The 27,593-nt window shown below is 43.0% G+C and overlaps 1 protein-coding gene and 1 long non-coding RNA gene across 3 annotated transcripts in view; one reads left to right on the forward strand and one right to left on the reverse strand.

Moving 5' to 3' along the window:
- Positions 1-27,593, reverse strand: part of arb2a (ARB2 cotranscriptional regulator A) — a 183,367-nt gene that overhangs the window by 106,930 nt on the left and 48,844 nt on the right. The gene's annotated exons all lie outside the window — the stretch shown is intronic.
- On the forward strand, positions 4,703-6,760 carry LOC107079064 (uncharacterized). The gene is made up of 3 exons (XR_001480056.2): positions 4,703-4,786; positions 5,020-5,111; positions 6,392-6,760. It is a non-coding gene; the product is annotated as an uncharacterized lncRNA (long non-coding RNA).

The following is a 27,593-nucleotide window of genomic DNA, read 5'->3' on the forward strand; positions in this document are numbered from 1 at the left end:
ATTAAAGAAAGAAAAACACGTTCGTGGTAAGAATATTCGTTTCATCAGGCTCTGTGTTTTTTCCACATTTTAATCTCAATGCCAACCACTCCACAAGTAAATTCACAAAAAAACGCACATTAACAATTAATAAAAAGCCTTTTCATTATTTTATTGCTGCTTCCACCCAGAAATTTTCACTGCGATTCAATAATTAAAAAAAAAAATGTTTGCTTTAGCCAACACCTTTGCAATTATTCGGACCGCGTGCTGAACGGGGGGCTGAAAAATAAATAACTGTGCCTGTGATTTTTAAAGGTTTCCTATTAAAGCCATAAACGCAATCTTTCATTTTAACAAATGATCACGCCTCACAGTGCAGACTGTTAATGTCCTTTTTCTCATTTGTTGGCAGCACAAAGCGCATGCATTAAAAGAGTATTAAACACCTTTCAAGGAATGCCTTTATTCATGTGCTCGTCCTTCCTGAGCTTTTTTAAACATTTGATCAGCCTGGGGTTCCTTTGTTAGCAAATGCGCTGGAAAACTTGGACCACGTCTTTCCCATCACATGCTTTGTGCCACTGCCCACTGGTGGCAGCCTAGATAAATGACTGCCAGGGTCCGCTGTCATGCATCAACTTCAGCCGCCCGAGCACAGAGCCCCGCCGCGGCTGGCTGACTTGTAGGCGTTGCTTCCCAACTGTGTGAAAACTTTATTGGAGTAACCTTTACCACGCTTTGTCAACCCGAAGCAGATTTGTGCTTCACAAGGTCTCGTTACTTCATTACGGGTTTCGGCTACGGGGCCGCCAAATTGCCGGTATCGAGGCCCCCTTCCGCCACACGCTGTTCACTGCCAGAGAGGGGGCAACGCTGGCCACCTCGCCGGCGTTTGTAACACAACGGGGCGAAAAGGAAAAGCTGAAGTAATAAAATAATACTCTTTAATAGGCTGGTGGTGGTGGGGGGGTACCACAAACCAGCTAACAACCACGCAAACTGCTGGAAGAGCCCTGTGCACTAAAAACACCGACCGCTCCAAATCCCAAAGAGAAGCTGCAATCCATCGGGAGAAGAGCAGCCTACTGTACAGAAAGACAAAGCCAGCGGAGATTTACGCCGCGCAGAAAGTTCCTGGCGATTACTGTGACACAGCAGAAGGGTTTAAATGGCGCGGGTCACGGCTTTAAGGAGGCAGATCCTTTTGTTTTTCCTCTTGCGTTGCAGGAAACAAAGTGACAAAGAAGAAAAAGATCCAAGACTGACTCGCAGCAGGCATATAAGCCAGCTTCCAGGCCACATATGGTAAGAATATTTCCCATTAAATGGCCTACATTTTGTTTATTCTGAAATTCTTATGAATCGAGCTGCAGTTATTGTTCGATGTCATGTGTCTGGAATGATTCTAGCAGTGAGTCCCAGCTCCTGTCCTGTCTTGAGTGAAGGGCACACAGGGATATGTTTCCAGCAGCTCCCAGTGTGACCAGCGAGCCCCAGCCCATCTCCCCGAGCGCCTCTTACCAGTGTTCACACACACACACACACACACACACACACACGCGCGCGCTTCCCTGCCCCTCTTCCCAGAGCGGAGTGGACAAAGCCCTCCACTGCGGGCCGCGGCCCCCGGACCTCCGGGCGTCGGAGTCAGGCCGGTGGTCAGCGGGGGTCATCTCGGGTCCCGGACGAGGACAGGCCCCGATGCCTCTGGTCACACGGGTAAGCGCTCTTTTGTCGCCCTGCCCTCACCCCCCCCAACCCCCTTGGCAAGAGACGGACCCCTGCTCTCCTCGAGACCCAAGCCCAGCACAGCGCGGGGACCCACAAACGCGGCTGTCGGCCCCCTCGACACGAACACTAAAGAAGTAGTATTACTACAGGAACGGACCATCGGCTTCCTACACTCACGGCCCAGTATTCCCATCCTCGGCAGTAGTGTCGCACTGCCGCTACTCAAGAACAGGAATAAAAGCAGCACAAACTCCGTTCGCCTTTTCATCCAATCTACCCTGGCAGAGCGGACAGCTCACGTGAGCCGAGCGCCAACACACTGGAAGTCACTTGGAATATTTCTAGAGCCTTTGGAATTACTTAGGCTGGCGCAATGAGGGGGAATCACACCCTTGCATATTTTCCCGTCATTAACTGCGGGGGGGGCAGTAATACGAATAAACAGCTGCAAGTGCCGCTATTCACAAATATTTGCCTTTTCCCATGAAGCGCCGTTAAAGTTTTTGACAAAGGGGGCTTCAGGAGTGGGAAGACTCACGGGTGCGCTTCTGTCGCGGAGCTGTTTTCCGGGGACTGCGACAGCCAGCGTCCTACCTCAAGCTCTGCCGAGGGGCCGGCGACAGGAGCTGCCCTGCCAGGTGGGCGCTGTGGCCGCACAGGGAGGGGAAGGGGGGCGGGCGTGGGTGAGGGGGCACTGCGGGGAGAGGATGGAGCTGGGGGGGACTGGGGGTCGCAGATCTCCCATTTCCTGACAGCGGGCCCTGGCTTCCTGTTCTCGCCGCGCTGGCTGTTGATTGGCAGCTGTGCGCTGGCACGCACGGGGCAGAGGGGCGACCTCTCCCCCGCCAGCCAATGAGAGGGGAGACGGGAGAAGCAGCCTCTCTGCAGGCAAAACGGGGGCTTAGGGATCTGAATAGGGAAACACAATCAAAGCCTCAAGGTATTTGTGAGTGAATGGTTTTCAACATGGATGATGGTTAAAAACACACACACACACACACAACAGCGGAGCGCAGACCAGGTTTCAGGAACGCGTACTGAGCGCATTATCAGCCTCGTCCTTTCACAACCTGAGCTTCACCAGGGGACGGGACTGTGAAAAGACCCAATTAAAAAGCACAAACGCTTGTCCGAGGAGCAAAACCTAAATACCGTAATATAATATCCAGCCCTCCTCTCGTCAGACAGCCTGCTCAAGGCCACCACCTCCTCCGTAACCTTGTCTGTCAGAGCTTCTCTCTCCGTGGCTTTTTCAACAGGCAAGGCACTATTATTCCTTCTTTCGTATACTGGAAGACTTGGACTCCTTGTCAGAGACCTCCCCCAGCCAGCCTGCCCTTTCCGCACTGTGTTCAGTGGGGGAAAGGAAGAGGAAAATGTAGCCTGAGCCTGAAGTATGAATATGTGGAGCAGTAAAATGTTTCGCGGGCGCTGACACACAATATCGTTGGATATTCACATCCACAGCTCTGACCGACAAATTTCTGCACTATCGCAACCACTCACGATGGTTTATGAGCTAACTGCAAAAACGCACACAAGCTTTTCAATCTTTCCTTCCTATCCTGAGAGGAACCAGAAAAATAAACTTGCCAAAAAAATTAACATTTTTTGATGTATTCATTAATTTATTAAAACAATAGATTTCCTATCACATTTTTACCTTCAAATTTCTTGTTTTTCACAGGGTGTAAATCTGATGCTATCAATTGAAAAACAGACATAAACAGGAAAAAAAAGCTTCTTAAAAAAAGCTATCTAGCTTAAAAAGCCCACAAAGGGTTCTCTTTAGAAAGGAGAAGATTGTGCAGGAGATTTAAAACCGCAAGAAAATCTTAAATATCCTTTAAAAAAACACTGAATAAATAATAAGAAATAATGATTTTTTTTGACAGATTGTCTAAAACACAGCACTTCGGTTTTTACACATAAAAGTTCACAAGGTTTACCACGTAACTTTTCTGATATACAGTTGTGATAAATAAAATATACAGGTTGGTTTGGTGCACTGTAACAGGTTTGCATTTCGAACAAATGCCTGAATAAATCTCAATTCATTTTTGGGTGAGTGCATTTCGTTAAAGTGAGCAAGTGAGACAAGGGGAACACGCAGCCCTGCTGAACACAGGCAGAGACCGCAGACACTTCTCAGACTCTGTCTGCTGGCTGAACCGCAGCCCCCTGCTCACTCTCCAGCCACAGACCAGGCCACGTGAAGCTAACACGGGAATAAAAACCTTCAGACGGAAACTGAGAAATAGAAATATACAGACACACCGTTTATATACAACAGGCCAAGTTACAAATGCGTAGTAGTAAAAAATCTTTTGAAATAAAAAAATACAATAATGTTAGTAATTCTGATCAAAACTGGTAAAACACCACTTGCACAACGTGACCAACACATTCCCTCAGAATTGCATTAGCTACCATTTATTTTCTGTTTTACTGTTTTTTAAGAAGCGTCCAAAATAAACACAAAAATCCTCATGTTACATGCTCCGGCCTCCCAGCAGATCCATGTGCATTTTCTGTGAGGCTGCATTTTTCTTCTGTTTTTGGAAGGGGGTGGGTCACTGGTACTGGTAGAGGTGCTCATCCTATCTGGAGTATCCAAGGACAGCAGCAACAGTGACGTAATGGTTTCAATAAAGACATTTTGGGTCTGAGCATTTTTTGCAGCCTTCCTTGCAAGAGCTGATTGCCCAGAACCGGTGGGACAGCCCTCTCCTCATCCATCACCTTGCCTATCCCCCATTCTCCAGCAATTTGTACTTGATTTTATTGAAGAGTCAGATTAAGATCTGTGTTTAACAGCAAGGTTGTCCAGTCCTTATCACCTTTCTCTCCTGGACACAGATACACTCTGTGGAGCTTATCTCCCAAGCTGATACACTACGTCAATACCTCATGTCCCAAGCCCAGTTACACTAGACCCAACCTCTATTGCAAATGGTGATAAAGGCAATATTAGCCTTGTCCCTAAATACTGGCAGCATTTACTACTCTCAGAAGCCACTCTCAGGAACACAAACACACAGTGGACTATGATAATACATCATCTAAGCAACCGGTGAGCTAAGTGATATCTCTTTTGGCTAATATTTATTTTTTATGCTTCTCTCGGGAGGCACTTGGGATATAACTTAAATACACTTTAACAACAAGTGTTAACAACAATTTCAGTTCACTAACTTCAGTAATGCACGGGGAATATTTGCTGCAGCTGAGTGCTTTATTTACTGGCTAAGTTGTAAAAGCAACGTCATTATTCATGCATTTATTATGAAGTTACATATGTTACAGAAACCCGAAGCTTAATCTATTCTCTACACCAAAGAGGAGACTGGATCACATAAATCATCGGAGAGGTGAAATTTGTCAAAGGCATTGATTATGTAAGTAAATATTACACAAATCATTTGTCAACTTTTATAGGAGGACAACATGTCAATTGTTCACAGTAACATCTCCGCAAACAAAGAACTCAATTATACCTGTAAAGCAATTTCACTTAAAAAATACCTACATTGCTTATTACTAATAGTGTACTTATAATTCATATGAAGAATACGATGGGCCCTTAAAGTATTTAATTAAGGAAAGTGAAACAAGACAATAACTGAAAATGCCGACGAGGAAAATGGGGAGGCAGGCCAGACTGGCATAAAATAAACCTCTAATGGCCAAGGATTACAATTTCAACAGTCCAAAAACTGTGCTTAAAAAAGATTTAATCTGATCTCTGGTGAGGGTCTTTTTTTTATGATGACATAAAATAAAGATTATTAATTTAAGACCTCCAGGTATCTGATTCTATTTGCGGTAAAAATCTGTCTGCCAAGCAGCATTATTTAAGCCGTGCTGTTTGTTAAGAAAGTAATCCTCATCCTATTAAAGGCAGCACACATGCAAGATGTTAATATAAACAAGACGAGCTTCCTTAGGGTGTTGACATTTGTTTTTACTGTACCTCAACACAGACATGCGGCTTGTACTTATCTCGCACTAAATAAAAGATCACAGCTCACAGGAAACAATAGGTGCAACAGCAAGAAAAGACGAAATCCTGGAGTAATGCACGCACACAAAAGAAACCCTCTATTGTTATGCCTTAAGCATTTTGATTTATATTTCTATATTGTTTCCCTCAGCTTACACATACATTTTTAATGAAGGAGAGCGGAGATATAGATCATAGAATGATATGTGCCCCCGTTATTCTTGTCCAACTATTTTATATATAAATCAAACCCCCGTAAGCACGACAAAAGGCGTCAATCTAATATTGAGCCACATGCAAATCACTTTTAAGCAAACACCTTTTTCCGGCTGAGGCTGGGAGGTTGGCGTGCTCGTTGTCATCCAGTTGGGGGAAATGTGGGCGTGTTTTTTAATGACTGCGGTCAAAGACAAATGCAAAGCAGATACGCAGGCAGACTTCCACAGCCAAGGCACACGGTTTGGAACGAGAGTCCCTGATTCCGCCAGGGAAGACGCCCTGCCAAGGGGTCACCCCCCCCCAGGTGCCTGAGGCTTCCCACAGGGCTCCCTGCCCCGACACGGACAGCTGGAAAAGCGCTGCAGCTTTTTCTGAAGCTATTGAAACACATTGATATTACTACTATTATTACTGTTACTATTATTAATATTATTATTCCTATTACTGTTATTATAGCAACATCATTAACAACAATAATATTACTGCTGCTGCTCCTGGTCCTTGCGATATCGCCCAGCAGGCAGATGGAATGGATTTCCCGGATGTGGAAAAGGAGCGGCACGCCGGCACGCCAGCTCGGCCTTCCACCGCGCTACGGCACGCCGCCCCTTCCCTTCCCCAGCCCTGGTCCTGCCGCCTCCTCCGGCAACCATGACGCCACGAGAGGAGGATGTCGTTATTCAAACAGGGCCTTTCCGCGATGACGGCAATATCTGGGGCTTTACAATCCAACACCTCTGGGTCCCGAGCGTCCGCACAGAAGGGAACTACAGAGCCTTCCAAATAACACGTTTGTTCCACTTAAAAAAAATAAACCTAATAATTCCTAATAATAAGCAGGTTAATGACACTCGGCAAGGCTGCGCTGTTTTCTGCATACTGGACGGTGCTGCAGTAGTGACAATAAGACATCAGATATTCCATGATCACAAACGGCACCTAGGCGTTTATTTGGCCCTTTTGCTGTGCGAGGATGGGGAAAACCGGGATATCCGTTTTCACGAATGAGGTTTTTCTTTCCGTGGGATCCACCCCCCAAAGCAAGGTGGCGACACCAATAACCGTTTCACAGCCAGCTCGCAGAGCTTGTTTCTGCAGGATCTTTGTGCCGAATCACACTGCCTCGAGCCTGTGCAATGACCTTTCCATGGGACTAGTTCATGGACGAGTGGGAACAAACATTCAGCCTTGAATACAACATTCACAGCACATGTGGTTTATTTCAACATATTCCAACTGCTGTGAACTCAATGTTTTAAGATGATGATTATAGTATTATTATTATTATTATTATTATTATTGAAGGTTCCACAGCCTTGTGTTTCTTTTGTTCTCTTTTCAGCATGGAATAAACCTTTACTTGTTTATTATTATTATTATTATTATTATTATTAGCATTTGATCCATAGTTTACTAATGTCCTAAGTAGAAGTAATTCTATCAGAAATGAGACTTGTAAAGCAACAAGTTAAACTGTATAATCTGTTGAACTGTACAATCAGTTCTTCAATAAATTTATCGCATGTAAACAATTTTGAGGAGCGACTTAATCTGCCAAGTAGTGTAGCTCACATCACACACTACAATACCATAATGAATAATAATTTGTGATCATTTTATTTGTCCAGAATTTCTAAAAATGAAAATCTATAGATCTTAAACAGTATGTAAAAAAATAACAACTTTTTTTTCTTTTTAAATAAAAAAAAATATATGAAAACACCATAAGCCATTAAAATTTAAATTTACTTACTTAGGAATAGCAGATTTCATTCAATAAAATGTTCCTGACCTGGAAAAGCAGCATTCTTAGAATTAGCTTTTGCCCGTCTAACAGCACTGCTATGTAATACATTTACTTTGTTAAAAAAAATTAAAAATAGTGTTAATGGATGTAACCAATTTACTCAAATGGATGTAAATAAAAAAACATTTGACAACATTTCTTTACTATATATCTTGATAGAAAAGGGCCTTAAATATTAAATTAAGCAGTATATGCACACTTCTGTGCAAACAGACACAGCATTATTTGATCTTACAACAAGCTAAACACACCAAGGAATTTCTGCTGCTCAAAACCAGATGTCTGAAATTGAAAGTACATCCCAGTTAATCTGGACTGTTAGCCGGCAATTTTAAGGTCAATACCATTCTAAAATATTTCAAGCAAATTTGATATCCTTTTTAATCTCCCATGCCAGAGCAAATGAATAATGAGTTGAGAGCGTCCAGGCTGGGGGTATTAATCTTGCTACATACTGTGCCCCATGTGACCACAAAGGTCAGGGGCTAAACTGGAATCCCTTGACCTCTGTCCACCTCTCTCGGCCAGCAAGTAAGGGCTGGAGGGAGATCGCTTTCCTTGGGTTGATCTCTGCAATTTTTCCAAGTTCAGCACTCCAGTTTTTTTTTTGTCTTCTTTGGGAAAAGGCTCGGCCCCGGACGATTCCCAGCAAGCCCAGAAGGCCGAGCTGGCGGACAGGACTGCTGACCCTACGGGCCGGTCTGGTGTGGTAGGTCACAGCGCCGTGGGCACGGCAGGCAGGTGAGGTCACGGCAGCCAAGCCCGAGGCTCCGCCGAGGCGTGAAAGCACACACAGCGGCAGCTCGGCCCGAAAAACACCCCCTGCGTCATCCGAGCGATTTTCTCAAAGACGTGACCTGAGAAAGAAGATCCCCGAAATGTCGGGGATGTGTTGTGGTGTGTCCGGGAGCGAGAGCGCGTGGGGTGTATTCGAACTGCGGGACACGCACGGGCGTCCTTACGGCACAGAGCCGGGGGCCCTTCTGGCAGCGCCACCGCTCCAGCAAAAATAAAGGGACAAAAATAATAACAAAAGCAATTGTCCTCAAGATTTTGAGTGCCAGGCCAATAGCCCTTTACATAAAACACACAAAGTAACACTGTACTCACATGAATCAAATGCCACCTCTTACTTGAGAAGCAAGTAAAAAAAAAAAACTTAAAAGCAACTGTTCCAGGAGGCAGGAAGAGAAAGAAAAAGAAAAAGAGAAGTATGGGAGGACCACCTGTTGTCTATTATTTTTACATACTGCTTACTCATAAATCATAACACAGGGTAATTAATCAAGCTGTCAAAAAGAGGGTCAGGGGTCACATGCTGGGGTCAGGGGGTCGGGGCTGGGCTGATAGAGGTCAGGGTCACACTGCATTCCTCATTATCAAGTTGGGATGAGAGAGGGCCCGAGCAAACAAAAGCGAAAGCAGATGGAGAAGGACGGATGAAAGAGAAAGAAAATTTGACAAAGAAAAGTGAAAGAAACTGTCAGCCGCGTGCAAATGAAGACAGGGAACCAATTCGAAGAGGTGGCTGAAAAGAGACAGACGAAAAAAAGACTACAAGATGTTTCTGCGGTAAAAAAAGCAAAACGGGCACAGAGAAGTAGAAGCACTTGGAGGATTTTTTTGTTCAAATAAAAATGTTAGGAATCAGCTGTGGCTCATGCGATTGCGATCAGTTTGTTTCGCTGTGGAAGGGAATGACAAAGCACCAGGACGGAGCCCTGTCTGTGTGCGGTATCGCTTCAAAAACCAGAGAGATGGATATTTAAAGACAAAAAGGCCATTTGAGCCCTGTCCAAGAACGCTAGACAGCTTGCAGACATTTCTGAAAGCCTTCTCGTTAAATGTCAGCGAAGACAGTCTTAAAAATTAATGTTTTACATTATCTAACAAGGATTTTACAAAAGTCCATGCAAAACAAAGCCTAATTTTGTCCTGTATTTCATTATAAAAAATGCTCATTTTGTAAAAAACAATTGGAATGCGCCACTTACATTATTCTTTTTTAACCTGAATGCATCTGAACTACATTCCCTCACAGAATATAGTCTCTCACACACTGTACGCGTGTATTTTTTAAACTTAACTTTGCATTTCTCCGGTTTGCTGTGATTACAGCTTGTTTATATACTATCAAACATACACAAAACTTATGTGACAAGAATGACAAATCACATCAAAGGCAATAAAGCTAAACCTACTGAACCACCACCAAATTTAAATTGTTCGCTTGAATTATTGAAATTTAGGTTTGAACAATCAAGGGGAAAAAATGAAGAGCAAGCAAGATAAGGCAGGGAGAAAACAAATCTGCTAACATACACACATGCATATTTACAGCACTGTTTCTTACAGTCCGGCACAACTGGGCTTCCAAATGCGCACTGGAAAATATATTCTATAATAACGCCTCTGCTGGATTAGATGCAGAATACTGTGCAAAATTAGCTGTCACCCTTTCCTCAAAATCTTTGTTAATCTTATTTCCAGTGTTTGCAGATTTATCAGCACATGCATCAATGTCAGCTCCTTGGTTACTGAGCCGCAGTACTTGGGAGAAGATATAATTAAAATGTTTTGGCACAGAAAAGGTGAAACTGTGTCTTCCCCTATTCCCCAGGGAGTCAGTAAAACATGTAGCATGTAATGACAAACACTCTTGTCCAAAGCCATGACAATCTAGGTCAGCGGACTGCTTCTTGCTTAATGACATTCGCTTTGCACTTATTTGCACTTACACATACTGTCTCCAGCATGTGCACTGAACTTTTAATGGGCTTTTAACGCAAGAACCGAGAGAGAAAAACTTCCACAATTCCATTAAACCTAACATTTTAAGACTATTGAAAGTTTTACTGATATAAATTGACAACTTATTATTAGTAGTAATAGCGGTAATAGTGGCCCTAAATGTGAAAATAGTGCAATTATAAACTGCTTTGTGGTATGACCTTTGTAAACAAGAATACAGACATATCGATTCCAGTTTGAGTGCAGTTGATTGGTTAACACTAAGGTCTTTAAAGAGTTCGTTAAATATAAAAACGTGAATGATTTCCAAGAACAGACAGTACTGTGCATTCAATTCTGATTAAAGAGTCTTTTGGTTTTAAATAAAAATGCAACAGACACTCCACTGTTCCTTTGGCAATAAGATTCAGCTGGATCTCGTTTAAAATCAGGTATTTCCTTTGGTTTCTCTGGGGTTTAAAGCTCAGAAATGAGATCACTGCACTCTCTCACAGCACTTCTTGCAAACGCGAGAAAATAGAGAATACTTATTTAAAACACAGTGCCGGGGCTTTAGTATAGACAATACTTTACTAGAACTTAGAAACATCACCAAATACTTCTTCATTGTGTTTAAATCTTCCTGCTCCCTATAACATGGTGGGGCATCTAGTCCAGTATGTCTTCAGAGGGAAGGCTGGACCAGGAACCCCTTTAGATTGTTTTGTATCAGATACAGTAGCAGAAGCACAAGGAATCTGAATTCTCTGACTGTTAACTCATTAGACGCTCAGCCCTGTGCAGGAACGGCGCCTGCAGCTTGACGCTAGAGGCCCTTGGAATTCAGAATATTGAATTGAATTTAATTACAAAGCATTTAGGATGTTGTGTACAATCCTGGTCACCGCATTACAGAAAAGACGTTGCTACTCTGAGATCGGTCCTGATCTATTCAGGGGCTTGAGGGACTGTCCCACACTGACAGGCAGAAGGAACGGAAAGCCTGGGTTTGTTTACAGGGACTGGACTAAAATAAAAATGGGGATTTTCTTTCCATCGGCACAAACATGGGGATTTTCTTTTCCGTCTGCAGGAGCAGGAACGCCTGCCTGTGCAGGTGGCAGGTTTGCTCTCCGCTGTGGTGCGAGTGCACGTGTGTGTCCCCTTCTCGGGCTCCCCAGTCGCAAACTGCGAGGTGTCCCTGTCACCGCTGTCGGCCGGAGCCGTAGGAAGGCTTGTCAGCAATCGCCTACCTGTCCCACTCAGGCTCCGGAGTCCCGCAGGAAATATGGGAAAATGAGAAAGACAGAGCGCCTGACAAGGATCAAGCGCACTTCGCTTCCCCCATCCTTCCAGTGCCATCCTTTTGCCTTCTTCTCCATGATGTTAATAATAAAAGGGAATGTCAACCGATGGGACCTGTGCAGTGCTCCTGAATTTGGAAGGGACTCTGTGACTCAGTTTCTGGAGGAGATGACACTGAAATGAAATGGCTATTTCACAAATACTCTGCCAGACTTGAAGGTGGTGCAGCACTACGCAGTGCCAACATCTCCTTAGGGGAGGCTTTAGTACATGTGTTAGCGCTGCAGATGGCTTCTTACACGGACTGGCCAGACATTATCCAGGACTGTAAAAATATAAATAAAAAATATTCCAGGCACAAAGTTTTTTTGCGTTTTGTCTTCTCCCAGGATGATCCAGAGTTTCTAGACACTTGTCTTTGAATCAGGTGGAACCTGAGCTGGTTTTTATCAGCGTCTACTTGAGATCAAAGTCTTACTGGACACTCTCACAGTCCAGCATTACAAACAATATTACCGTATGCCAGAAGACTGTCCACAAGTGGCAATCTTCCTTACACTCTGGGCATGAGAAGAAGTGCACAGGCAGTAGGCCAAGGAAAGAAAGATGCACAAAAACGACACCACGCTTACTTCTGTATGTCTCTTGTTTTTCAAGACATTTTCTTTCCACACAAACAAGGAGAGCTCCCTGACGTTTGGGCTGGGTGACAGCGTTTTGGCAAATCAGCGATAACAAAGCTATAACAATGCCATCAACGCAGCAGCTCTTAGGATTAATCAACAGACACAGCAGCTGATGTGCAGGAAAGATGCACATACTTTATTCTGTGGGAACTGCATGGCACACATAAACATTTTCCCTGTTTACCAAACTGACAAACCCTTTAAGATTAGGTTATGAGTTTTTAACATGTTTCGGGAGCTGGTCTAAAAGCTCAAGTACTGAATTGTGAAATTTGTCTTTTTCCCTTCACATTTCTCAAAATGACAGATGTGCCAGGGCCGACAGGATCGGCAATGCTGAGCTGAGGTGTCGTCCCTGCATCCCCCTACTTGCAATCCATGTGTGCACACCACTATCCAGCAGTGCTGCTGGAGAGGAGCCCTTCGGCACGGTGACACTCTGCATGGTCCCCAGCAGAGCTCTGCATCACCCCATGCCCCCCACTTCACACAACCCCATACCCAGACAAATACACGGCACAGGCCTGGGCCCCGCGCAATGCAAACACGTGACTACACAGGAATATATACCTGCACAACCGCTTACAGACTCCATAATGCTCAGCCCGTTCCCTTTTCTAGATAGTTTACAAATGTGCAGTCTCCAGGAAGCATACGCACAGTCAGTCCGAGGTCCCTGCGGATCATTAAAAGTTCGGATTTATTTATTTTCCCGACAGAAGAAAAAGTAAAAGAGTAAAGAGTTAAGCTGAGCTCCATGGTTATCTGATTAATTTAGGAGCACAGGTCTCTGAAGTGAACGACGTGCTGTTCTAAGAAGGCTCAGAATTCACAGCCTTCCAGCACCAGCTCAGATCACAGAGTCTCGACCAGAAATGTCAAGAATGCGAAGAGGCGGCTTTAGCAGAGAGGACACAACTTTAAGTGTATAATGCTAGCTTACACTAGGCCGCTTATTCCTCTCTTCATTAGTGAGAAAATGGACTCTCGTAAATGCTTGTTAAAATCCCTACCTACACTCCTCCAGTTAATGTGAGTGATCCATTTGTGTCCATTTCTGCCTGACAACGCTTACTGGAAGATTAATTGTCCTGTGTCAAACTGTAGCAACCTTGTCCCCCTCTCATTTCCTTTCCTCTTTGCTGTAGAAGTAATAATGGACCTAGTCTTTTGTTGTAACACTGTGATTAGGGGGAAAGGAAAGAAAAAACTGCCCTTCACAACTTCATACAAGTGTAGATTTTGGCTTATAAATTAAAATCACTTGACTACATAAAGTGGGGTTATTAATTAATCTTCGTAAGAACTAGAATATAATGAATAGCTTATTAATATTTCTCATTTTACCCTGCTTTATCTTCTGTTCCCACACAGGAAAAAAAAAAAGAAAAAAAAATTAAATGTTTTAAAGACATCCTAGACAGGATCAGTAGCTCAGCTCACAGGTCATTCTGTAGCTTTTACAGGAATGACAATAATTCACATAAAAACTTCAGTGTTCATAATTGCTGCTCATTACCTGGCTATTGAAGGAAACCCTGCCAGAGAAATCCTGCTGCTGTTTGAGTGAGAAAAAGCCGATGCTTATGTAAGCACTCTGCAAACAGTTGCAAATTGCACTCTGGCTGAAAACAGAATTCCGCAGTAATATCCTATAAAAATGCACTTTTTTCCTCCGGTGTGGATATGGGCTAAATACTACGTGATCGCCCAGATCCCTCTCAAAAAAAAAAAAAAAAAGGAAAAAAAAGTTTTAAAAAACTGTGTGGTGAAAGAAAACCGTATTGTGAGTAACTGGCAGTATCTCATTAAATCGTTCAATTGTCTAATTGTCTTCAGCGGACCTCCAAGAGACTTGTATATTATACTCATTGCAATTAACCAAACAAAAGATTTAAACCGCCGGAGCATTCTGGAAATGTTCAGCCGGGGCTAAAGAAGTGAAATTATATTCCAGGATTGGCCAAATGTCACAAGGGGTGATATGCATGTGCTCATTTCATCTGCAGCTTTGTGCTGGACCTGTCTATTTACTGCACTACAGCTAAGCACTCTGAAGGCCTATTCACTCATGAATCCTTTCAAAAAAGTGCTGAAGCACCCCTTAAGCCCACTTAACTACCATTTTCACACACTCTCCCCGCTCTCCTTTTTGTCCTTGCTTCCATTACATCAAACACAGGAACAAAGCAAGAGAACAGAACCTCCGAGGCGCAGAATAGACCCATCACAAATATTAATTTGAAAAGGTGTTGAAGTGCAGAATCTGCTTTTATGCACAAGGACAACTTGCAGTTTTTGTGGGAGATTCTCTCAGCTGCAATAAGCTTGGTTTTCAGGCAAAGGAGAAGCAAAGACTCAAAGTGCAATTATACACAAGGAACGGCTTCACATTCTACAGTGCTAAAGACTCAGAGCAGACCATTAAATGGACTCTGTATATGATGTTGTATTCACTCTATAGTTGTATTAGAGAGAAACAAAAAAAAGCGAAGCCAGTGTGAAACCATGCTTTCCCACATAAGAAAGAAACATAGGAAATTTAATTTTGTATTCAACTCTTAATGATCCTTTTCTAGAGAATCTCTCTTTGTTCTGTTGCTTTTCAATATAGTGCTAAATTGTTACTTAATTTTGAAAACAACACCTTCCATTGTTTTGTAACTCTAGAGATGACATATAAAGAAATCAGAATATGCCGCACGTAATTCATGTCTCCTTGAGAAGACGGTGTTGTTTTATGAACTGCTGTATAGCACAGGCGTTTTGTGTTCCAGTTGCACCTGAGCACAGATAATGGCATGTCAGCCAAAAGAGATTTCGCCTTGTTGTTTCATTTCCCTACTGCTAGCAAACGCAGGGACCCCCCAGTCCTGGAAAACAGTTCTCCATGTGCATCCGTCTGTGATCTCAGTGCACATGGCCCGGATCATGCCATTGTGAAAACAAACTCTTCGTCTTTTTTCTTCTTTTCTATTCGGCGAGGACATTTTCCAGATACAATGCCACCTACGTCTTCCAGCAAAATGAACTGGTTTCTTAAAAACGACGGAAACCCAGGGCATTAAATAAGCAGTGAGTACAGGAGTATCACTGCTCTGAATGTATGAGGGGACGTGTCCAACTCAGGAAAGATCCCCCCTCCCTTTTTAGGATATTTAAAATGGCTGAAGTCATCACTTCCAGAAAAAGTGCAATTCATATCATATCCAAAATTGTCACAAATTCTATGAATAGCATTTGAAGGGGGTGTTCAAACCAGTTGCTGTGCACTTTACACCGCCAACGACACTGCAGCTCCCCGAACCTTCCCCTCCCTGGTGCAAAGCCATGCTTCTGTTTTAAGTGGTGTCTCTTCAAAGGGAGCTAGCAATATTAAAATATCAGGCGACTTCAAAAAGGACCAATCCCTGCTTAAAATGCAACAGCAGAGGGGCTGGGGTTTCAGATTGTGTTGAGCTACCTGCAGTTTAAGAATTATTCACCTTTCCAGAAATAATCTCTGAATCATTCCCAGCACGATGCAGATCTGCAGTTCAGTTCTGGTGACACGGTGCTTATTAAATTGAAATATTACTTTCTTGTCTCCGTCTGAGTCCCCTGAGCCCACACCCTGCCACCCACCATCCTGTCCATTTCTCTAACCCCCCCCCCCAAACCTATCCGATAAAAAAAACACAAAACACCCAATATGCCTTTTTTCTCAGCCTGACTTTCCGCCTGATTAAAAAGTGCAGTAAAACCTCATTTTAATCTAAATCCTGGCTGATTCGCAGGTGTTCCTGGGGGTTACAATTTTATCAGGAACATAACTGCCACTGCCGAGATCAAAACACCTCACAGCACGCCGGCAACTTCATGGGCCATGGCCACTCAATGGGTAGCAGGCTTCTTGCAGGCTTCATGATGAAATACAAAACAGCCAGCAGGAATCTATATCGTATTCAGACCTGATGAAATGTTGTCCCCTCCCATCCCCCAAAATGCATACACACATACAATTACTGATAATCTGCTTACACAGTCAGACTGCGGTGGGTTTGCTAACATTAACTGCAAACAGTCTTTTGACAGAAAATGCGACCAGTCACCAGGTGTCCGGTAATAGTTAAATGAAAGCTGCATTATTTTGTCTGCCACACATACAGAGCTTAAAAATTTCACACACTATTATCCTGAAGTGAAAACTACTGTCGGATTCAGTTTCAAAGGAGGAAAAGAAAACGGAATGTTTCAGAACAATTGCAGCAAGATAATTGCTATAAAGAAAAGGACAGGACAGCACTCGTCTTAATGGCTTAGCAATTTTTAATTTTTTTTTTCCCCCACAAAACACTGCTTTTAAGTTTCATTTTGAAATATAAAAGCTCAGAGGTCCTGGAATGTATGACGGTCTATAAAGTAAGACATAACTGAAAGGGTTGTAAAGCAGCAGACTGAACATAATGTTTTATATATGAAGTATAATCTCTAATCGGAATCTTTATGTGAATTAAAGAGCTGTGACTACAGTATATGACATATCTGTATTCCGCATGTAAACTCTCACTTGCCATGTTTAAATGTCATTAAATGCGCCTAATAGCCAGTATAATTTACTGACATATCTCTTTAATTACATTTTTAATTGGGCACACTTTTCTTTATAGAGCACTGTTTACTTTTGTTAATGCAAATACTGGAGGCATTATAAAGTGACACTGCAAACATTCAGCTCCTAATCCTCCATTTAATTTTGCTTAAAAGGAGTCTTTAAATTTTCTTTAATTGTAACTGGTGAGGAGATTGGAGGGGGAAAGGGAGAAGGAAGGAGAGAGAGGCTGAGATGCTGTGAGATTTGTCTCAGCACCTCAGCACACTATGTCTGGCAATTGTAAAAGCCAGTGGGGCTGAATTTCTATAGGTCAGCTCTGCCTGATCTCTCTAAACCTTCAAAATCTCCCCTTGATCTTGGCAAACACGGCGCATCACAAAGTTATTTATGCATTCATTTATCTTTTCATCAAGGGTAGCTTATGTGGTCTTTACTGTCTTTGCTTTCTCATCATCTTTATAGAACAGCATCTGCATTGTATACACTTGCAACAGGGATAATAGATTGCAGTTATAATACCTACAATCCCAGAGAAGAAGGGGCACAGCAAATGACCACAAACGTACCCAGGCCCAGCCCAGGCCCTGATGAATAAAAATGAAGATCTTGTCAAATGATGAAGTGACAGGTTAATTTGCAGCCCAGGGATTGTGAGAACAGGCGAAGGGATGCTCAGCTGTTCCAGTCTGTAAGAAGGGTGCCACCTATCTACCCAAAAGTGTATTGCTGCGTGCTTCAAGATAAATACATGTGATCTTCCTTTAGTTTCATAAAAAACGAAGGAGAAAAAAATCAGAGGAATGGAACTGATGATAAAAGCACATGGGAGATTAGACACAGACAGTTGCTTTCGAAACCACAAAACATGATTTTCAACAAAGGGCTGCAGTATCAAACAGTGATGCAAAGCCTGGAGCAGTTGTCTGCTCTCATGCCAAGTTTCTCTGCTTTAATTTTGCTGCCCTGTGGTTCTCAGCTCTGACATTAAGATCTGCACGGCCACCAGAGATAATTATTCCAACCTTCAGGCCATCAGCCGCTCATTTTTGATCATGGATATATAAAAGCTGTATTTTTTTTCTTTCCACCTTCCCAAGGCTTCCAAGTCGATACGAACAAGAGGGCAAAAACAAGCAATTCCTGTAAGCACCCAAGGAAACCTGGAGCGCTCTCTGCATTGTGAACTTTGGCTCGTTAGACAGTAATAAAGTTCATCTAAAGCTTCTGCATCTTTCTTTCTCACAATAAAGAGGATGCAGTTTAGTGACTCTGTAGATCTACTGAATAGGAAGGAAAGTCGTCAGAATAAAACAAGTAAACTGATAGCCCTGTTACGGCCTTAGGTCTGTCTGCATGCAACTGCCTGTGCAAAACACGTGCGTCTCTCTTCTATCTTCCTACGGACTTCCAGACAGACGGAGAAGAAAGGCAAGCGGGCAGGCAGGAAGGGAAACATGCACATAGCCGGAATCTGCACACCGGGCAAAACAATATTCCCTAACGTAACACTGTTACAGCTGGAATAGCTATTAATGTAGATTTAAATCCGGGACAGACAAGCACGACCTCTCGTTACACTGAAGTGAACGACTGCACAATCGAGTCGCAAGAGGAAAGTTCAGATCCCTGCGAGGGAAAGCACTCCATAAACCGCACAGCAGCTAATTGAGCAGTCATTCACGATTCAGATTACCTGCATAACTGCAGCAATGGGGGATTTTTGATGCATTAGGGGTTAATCTAGTTGACAACACAGAGGGTAGGGATGTCTTTCAAGCAGCATGCTTGCACAGATACTAAAGTAAACATTTTTAATCGCCACTCAGGATCTTATCCAAACATTACAGATGAGATTGGTTTTTTAGACCACCTCACTATTTCAGTTACAGAATATTACGTCAACAGCAACAGTAACTGTTACTACACCAGGGATAAAATGGCAAATTTCAATGCACAGAATTTTAATGCACAGAAGTTTGCTTGCCTCTTAAAATATTGTAATATATACAGAAAGTATATAATGTATTGTAATATATGTACGTAGATGTTGAAAACAGAACTTGTGCATGTGTTATAAGATTATTTACCAGGTTAACTATAAGAACAGCGGTCATTCCTGTGTTCACTTATATTGCAAGGAAACATTTAATATGAGTACTGTAGCTGAACAATCCTCATTAGCTGAACTTCAGTTTTCAGAGTTTGAGCAAATGAAAAGACTTAAATTATGGCCTGTAAAATTCAAAAGAAACACACCACTGATGAAAAACAAGCTTTTGTTATTAAACAGTGGCTAATGATTTTCAATAGATGTTACACCTACATGTGTAATTTAAAAGTAAAAGATCTGTCTGCATAATATAATGCAACAGTTGATTGTGCAATTTTAGCAAAAAGTCTGAACTGCATTGTAAAACATTTCTTGACTTGAAAATAATGTTTTCACCAATTGTCAAATGCCATGAACATTTTAAACCATGAGAAATTAGTTAAGAAAGTTACAATTCCTCATTCTCAAAATAGCATGCTTTGCTCTGCAGAATAAAATGATGGTAGCCTGAGAGGAGAATTCCCTCCAGAAAGTCTCTCGCCTCTGCATACAAACCGCTAATTTATAATCACTGAAATTCTCCCACAGCAGAGATCTGAGGAGAAGAAACATTTCCTGTGTCTCCTTTCTAACCTGGCACGTTCCAGCCCATAAGAAATGTTTCAACATCCTTGATTAAAGTTGTGCTGGACAGCCTCTCGGCCAGCAGAGCCTCAGATATCGCTGCGCACACACCATTCCGATGGTCAAAACCTTATCAGAACCTGCATTCTGCTCAGAGGGGGTACATTTTTTTTTTATCTGCAGAGGAGTTCAACAAAAAGTCAGTAGGACAACTTTCTTTGCTGCTTTACGCAGAGCACAGGATGGTGGTGAGGGGAGGAGAGTATAATGGATGGTGCAGATTGGTATGTCCAACAGCACTCACTTCAGGCAGCCAATAGGAGGGAAAGACTAAAACTGGTGCGATCCGGCACTGCATCAATAAGAGCCCGGCACATAACAAGGCCAGAAACTTCTATAGTCATTATAATTATTATTTATGTACATATATTACTCTAATTCTGAAAATAAGTCTTGAAATATGTTCAGACTAGAGGACGAATGAAGAACAAAACTCAAAACGAGCATTTCCACGCTCATGCTGTACAGTATGTAGGTTAGTGCGGTGTTACTGCACCAGACGTGCAAGTGCAATTAAAGCTGAACCCCAAAAAAGCACAAACTGCACGAAGACCTCCAGCTCGGTGGGGGGGGGGGCAGGGGTTCCGAAATCCTGTTCAAGTTCAATCCTGTGCAATAAAACTGGAGCGTGTGAGGAAGTGAAGAAGAGGGAGAGAGGAATGGCACCTTGCCCTGTCTGTCCACCTCCCTCGCCAGCTCCTCTCTCCCTGGCTTGTCGTTCGGACATATCTGCGCCGTCCTCTAATTTATCGAATATTACTCTCCCCTTCCTTTGATCTTTCTTGGTGCTCAGCTCTCTGCTTACTATTCTGGGTGGTCTCCCATCAGGATTCGGTGATCACAGCCTCTCTATTGGTTGCCTTCCAGGGATTCACATCAGCTGTGTTCTTACATGCGTCTGACAACTTTATTAGCTCGCGCAGGCTGAGCTGCTGAGCATCTCCACCGCGCACAAATACCCATCTCAAACAATCACATTTTTTTTCTCCATCTGGCTCAGAACAAATAATTATATAAACACTTCAGTTGTTATACTCAATAATAAGGTACCAAATGAAGAGAAATTTCACATTACATGTAAGTCAGGGATCAGTTTTTATGTACAGGCTCAGAAAATCAATCCCAGATTGATTTTTGTGTATATATCTTTATTGTCAGAGGATTAATTGATGAATTTTTCATTTGATGAGTCAGGTGGAATGGGCTCACAGGAGCACAGTGAGTGGAATTCTAATTTCCTCTCCAGTAACCCGCCACAATGCAGCACTTTCTTTCAGTCAGGGTAGTTTATCATAATTTATTTGCTTTTAGCATCCTGGGGAAGGGCCCCATCCGCCGGCCCCTGACACCCCCCCCCCTCCACTGCTCTCCTCACCGGCCTTTCTGCCACCAGCACCATGCCAATTTCTCAACCCCCCCCCACCACCAGCACCACCAGCACCAGCCGAGATCAGGAGGGAAATCGGACTGGCTGTGCAGTGTCCGCCTGCTCCCACACAGGCTCAAGGTGCCGTACGAAAGGTGATCTCGTTTTTCGACACGGCGGTATCAGCTCCCCTGCCAGAACTGAAAGTGAAACTGGGGACTTTTGGTTTGCGTTCCGGTGGGAGCGTGGCACACGCAGCAGTGAAGGGGCACGGTTCACGCCAGGAAACCGCGTGGCTCACCTGAAGTGGTGCACCAGGGCTGGTCCTGAGGGTTTTTTTTAACACGGCCTTGGAACACGTGTCACACACCTAACAGATTTATAATAACAGATTTCAGACCTAAGGAACGCTTTGCAACCAAGTCACTGAAAGCATTTATTTTCAGTAGGTGTCCCTCACCCTCACTACGAAACTTCATGATCTACAGCAGCCTTACTGCCGTAACACCACCTACTGTAAATAATACATTTTTGAGCCATTTCCTGTAACTCTGCATGATGAGGCTTATTAGTAGGGTGGACATCAGTCTTCAGAAAAAAAAAACATCATTCAGATAAAACAGGAGTTTGAAGCAGCTCTGAGACTGAGAGCAACAGCTGCAAATCCTAAGAGAGGAAACGCAGCGCGGAACAGAAATCAAACTCAAATTCTCAGTGCTGATCGGCGCAACGCCACTGCACGAAAACCTCCGTCCCACAACGAGAGCGGTCCTCTCCTGGGCCATCACAGCGGCAGTGTCCGTGGACACACCAGCTGTGGGCTGGGAAGGACTCTGGGCGACAGCAGTCTCGCAAATCAGCGAACTGATTGATCAGTTCAATTGATCGGCAATTACCTTGAAGGATCCGACAATAAAACAGTAAAAAAAAAGCAATCAGCACCCATACTTATTTTTCAATTAATATTTTTATTAGAATTGAATTCTCTTCTATGTATTTTATTACTTAATAATTCTGCTTCCTGCAGTCAGCTGTTCGCAGTTCCTGCCACCGATGAGCCCAAGAACAGCTTTTCACTTTTAGAGCCTGCTCTGGATGTCAGTGCAAATAAAGAATATAGATATCTATTCACAAAATAAATAAAGGCAATTCTGTGGCGCAAAGCACACAATGTAATGAGACGATTTAGTTTGTGAAATCTGCAAAGCAAAGCTGATATTATCATGATAATACAATTAACTAATAATGAGGATGAGTGCTTTAGGTACTTTGATTGCTTTCAGTCTTAGAGAAATTTCAGAATCACTAGAAGTCTCAAGGTGTCTGGTCCTCCTGGAGCCTGATGGTGCCCCTACCTGTCAGTACAGTGTCATGTAATTGGACCGCAATAAAGGCGATACATTTGTGTTCAGACAACACACCTTCAGACAAGCCTACTGTAATCTTCAAAAGCTGCTACACCGACAGATGTTTGAGATATCCATGGTTTCTGATAATAAGACAACTCTGATAAGAAACATAATACTGTAATAAATTCTAATTTTCTGCCTCTTCAGATGACGGTTCAGCCCATGCTCCTGCTGCTCTTTAGCGATGATTTAACGGCTGCTGCGAAGGGCACCCAGAGATCACCTGCCTCTTGTGATTCGTGTCTGGCAAGCAACCTTCTGTAAATTGTGATGTCGTACGATTAACAACTGCGACAGGGGGATTCTGTGTATTTCAAAACAACACAGATAAAAAATAAGTATCTGTGAGCCATTCCGTAAAGATTAACATTCCGTAAAACATTTTCACAATGATTCTTAAATTTTGGAAGTTAAAATGTACAATTCTGATAAATTCCATAATTAAATTCAAGAAAAGGTTACAAAACACAAACTATGGAAAAGGCATAACCAAAATCCAAACTGCAAATCAAAAACTGCAGACATCAGACTAGCTCCCAGGCTTTTATAATAAGACCACAACAAACAAAATCATTAGCCATCTTAGCAGATGCTGTTTTCAAAAGTGATCCACGAAGACAGGGAGAAACGTTCATCAACGCCCAACACTGCAGACTCAGCTATGACTTTAGCGCCTCAGATTTAACACCTTTTGTCAAGATCTGAACTCAGGAACTTGTCATGCATATAAGACTCAGTGACTGTGCTGAGACCACATCCTGGGACGTTCTGGTGGAAGACCTTTTACTGAACCTACTGTGCCTTCAACCTTCCAGCATTTCAGTGGTTCACTAACGGTGAACACTGCACACTGTCCCTGAGAGCTTAAACCCCAGTTATAAATTAAAAAGCAAGCTTTTTGAATATTTTTCAACCACATGCCAAGAAGAAGCAAAGGAAAACACAATACTAGAAATCGATGTCACACAAGAGTCTCATCATAATTCTGATTTATCTCATTCCAAATAATTCCAAATCTCACAGGGGGCGCTGTTAGCACAACAGGACTAACGAATGTTTATACCCCTCTAATGAAATGATGCAAAACGTTTTAATCCTGTGGGACAAAAGGTTGTTTGTGTGTGTGATTTGTTCTCCTGTTCCTTTAAGAGCAAGGATTATCATTTTAGTACTGTAATAACAAGAGCACAGCCTCATTTTAAAATAAGAGGAACAAAACAGGCCAATGTTCTGGTATTAAATTATTTTCAATGAGTACTGCTTCGGATCCCCTAGGCTAGGCCAAACTGTGGACAATAACCACTGTTCTACTGTCCTGAGCCAGACAACCTGTGTTTAAATATCTACTGTATATCACGCACACTGCCAAGCACATTTTCAGAGCCTTCTCAGTGCGATTCTAAATTTTTAAGGGTGGAAAACTGAAAACAAATCAACGTATGCGAGGTAAAGGAGTAGCTTTTACATGAATTCTTATGGAGGCTGTGTGTGACTACTGCAGTGAACGTGAATTAAAACCTGCGCACATCACAAAAGCACGTGGACATGGTGCACTGCAGTTCAAACTCCCCTGAACTGCAAATACCAATACTAAGGCTATTGACAGCATTGATTGACTGATAAATTAATTAGAAAAAATCAGTGAGAAAAGCTGATGCCCCTGTCTACACAGGCTGATTGAGAGGGGCTCCCCTGATGTGATGACAAGTACAGCCTGACTTCCACAGAGATGAAAAGAACAAACCTACAGGGAGGCATCTCGAGTCCTAACTGGCGGCCTCCTGTATTTTCACCACGCTCACACGCTGGGCTCTCTTGGCTTGGCACAAGACGCAGAATTGTAACCAGTTGTGGTCGTGAAATGCTACTGCCCAGAAGGAACGAGCCCAACTTCACCACAGCACAATCTGCTCAGGCTCCTATCTAACCACAGAAGCTGTGCTGGGATGCAGAACAGCCTCTTCCTACGTAAGAAATACCAGCAGAGGGCCGCGCCACCTGGCCAGCACCGCATCCTTTGGACAAGACCAAAAACAGTTAAAATAATAAATGGTTTAAGTACAGAATAACACCACAAACTGCAGAAGCTGGCAGCCAACTGGCATAGTATTTGACAGCCAAATGATGTGTCCATTCAGAGAGTGTTCAGCTTGTCAATAAAATTGAAACAATTAGAAAAACAATCAGGACATCCCGCATTTTGCAATGTTCGTTAATTCTGAAAACCTTTGAAAATTGACAACTAGAGTCAGCAACTTGAGGAGACAGCTGTTGGTAACACTGTGTGGTGAGGAAGCGCAGTGATCACTCAAAAAGGATGACTTCTAGGCTGCAGCCATTTATAGTGGGGAAAAGTTTCACTGCCACACTGAAAACATCAACAGACATCGCAGATCTTACCCAAACATTCGACTGATCCCTAATCACCTCACCAACCATTTTTGTTGAGACACTGTAACGTTAGAAGATTTCAAAGGCTTTCATAGCAGAACACAATGATGCCATAAGGTAGCAAGGTGACACAGAAAGTTAGGCATATCAAATCCGGCACTCGATTTTAAACATCTATTCCCTTTAAACTAAGCTTGAAAAGTAGGATATTGACGTTGGTCAAACATGATTTTTAAACCCAAGACAAAAGAGCGGTGCTATATCAAAACATGACTTAGTTCTTCAGAATGAACATTGGAAAATGCACCTGGGGGTAAAAATGGAAACTACTAAAGCGTTCATTTTAAACAGAACAGGAGACACTTCTGTTTGTGGGAAACAGAATGTTGTGGGAATGTGGAACAAGCTGCCCAGCCATGGTGCTGGAGCCGATACCCCGGCTTCCTTCCAGAAACAGCCGATTTAGATCCTTGGTCAGTTGACTACTGTAGTTTACGCGTGGGCGTGTCCTAATGAGATCTTTAAAACTAGGCAGGGCCTGGCCAAGACATTAACAGACACGCAGTTGTGCGTGTCACGAACACGGACTGAAATCCATGTCAGATCTTGTAGAAGACCCTATGCGATGCGGTAAGAGCTGGAGAAAACAGGAGGCGTGGTAAAAGGGAACACACAGGGGTTTAATAGTGCACAAAATAATATTGACCGTCCGTGAGACAGTGAACGGGGAAGACAAAACGGCATCCAAATCCAAACGGGTCCAAGGGCAGGTCAAAGCACAGTCTGAGAGTCCATCAACAAGGAATCCATCCTGGGACTCGACAAAGTTAAAATCCCCGGGAGGGGGGAACACACGGACAGACAAAACACGGAGGTCCAAGGGTGACGGGGCAAGATCCTCCAGACCCCGGGCTCAGGAAGCGGGAGGTGTCGGGAATGAGGCCTGTGCCCTCAGGAGACGGACGTAGGGTTTCCTGGTGCCAGGCGGGCCTCGCGACATCTTACCCTAATGATGAGCCCCGAGGACTGGAGGAGCTGGTCTTTAAATAATAACACTAAAAGGGTAGACCTGGAGAGCTTAATCACACGAACAATAATGGGAGCAGTGGAGCGCCCTCTAGGGAGGGATGTCGGGCGTGACAGTGCGGTTCCCCCAATGGAATTTTTTAATAGTGCTGGGAAGTCCTAAAAACAACACAACCAAAACAAATGCCTCATTTCTTCATCGAGCTCTTGCCTTATTCAAGAAGTCCCAGTCTAACACAGGCCGGACATCTAAACTGCTTACCAACCATAAAAAAAAACAATTCTCAAACACGGTCTCTCCCTCTCCAAGACTCTTCATAAAGTTTCACGAAACTCTCAGTTTCTGTCCCAGAAACCCACAAAGCTCCTCCAGTCCCTGGTCAGTCCTTCTGTCCTCCACATGACAGACATCATCCTACTCACTGACTGACCCCGGAGGTTTCCTCTTCCTGTTTTTCCAAGAGTCACCTGACCAATTGGCTTCCTGCAATGAACCTACTAACTGGCCAGATGAGCAGAAAGGCCTCCTCTACTATGATTCTGAGTTTGCCTGTAAGGTTAAACATTTCACAGGAGGAAATGTAGAAATTATACGTCAGATTGCAGTCTGGTCAGGTATGACGTCATTTTATGCCTGATGAGCTGTAGTGACCCAGCATTCCCTGCTAGACCTTCCCCTGTGGGCGGAGACAGGACTGGACATATATTTTAGGTATTGCAAAATCACTGGTAAAATGTAACCATACTTGGTCACTCTTTCTCTAAAAACCAGCCCAGAATAAATGCTTATGACCCAAGCTGCAATATCAAAGGAATGACTCAGCAAAATATAACTTTAATCAGCTAAAGGGTAATTAGAGGTAACTAAAAAGACACTGAGATTGCAAGAATGTCACTCAAGTGTTAATATTACAGAATCTGTAGAGGTTGTTATACAGTCCTAGAGGGAAATGGTGCATAGATTAAAAATCTAGTCTAAAAAGATTGGCGCTGTAAAAGATAGCCTTCATAATAGCACAAACACAAGGACTGTTGATCAGCAAGCCCTAAAAACAGGCAATAATCAGCCGTGAGCATTTCATACCCAGTTAGAATAAGATTCATTTAAACAGGAAACAGTTAATTTAGTACTATCACCCAAGGTCTTTGGTACCTTGACACAGAAATGTTACTAAGTATAGAAGATCAGCAAACCTTTAATTTCTGTCTCTTCTGTATTTTTTTTTTTGCTGTAGATGTCATTTTTGAGGAAAATACACTGACATGAAGCTCTCTTTTAAGCAATGATCAATGGCAGAGAAGTAAAACACTGAAGACATTAAAAGTTTTTGAAGTTCTATGGATTCAGAAAGGTAGAACTCTAAATATGAAGACTGATTTACATATGTTAGACTGTAGATAATTCATGGATTTTCTGCAGCAAAGTTAATTTAAGAGAATGATAACAGCTTTTATCGAAACTACATCACTATGGGTAAGATGACCCACAATGAAATTCACTTATCCTACATTTTTCTATTTGAAAAAGGGGCTTGTGTTTTATTTTCACACCTAGGAACTGAAGAATAAAACAAACCATGCAAGCGATCCTATTAAGTAAAGAATTTTAA

Source organism: Lepisosteus oculatus, chromosome 3, assembly GCF_040954835.1.
Source record: "Lepisosteus oculatus isolate fLepOcu1 chromosome 3, fLepOcu1.hap2, whole genome shotgun sequence".
In the NCBI taxonomy this organism is placed as follows: domain Eukaryota; kingdom Metazoa; phylum Chordata; class Actinopteri; order Semionotiformes; family Lepisosteidae; genus Lepisosteus; species Lepisosteus oculatus.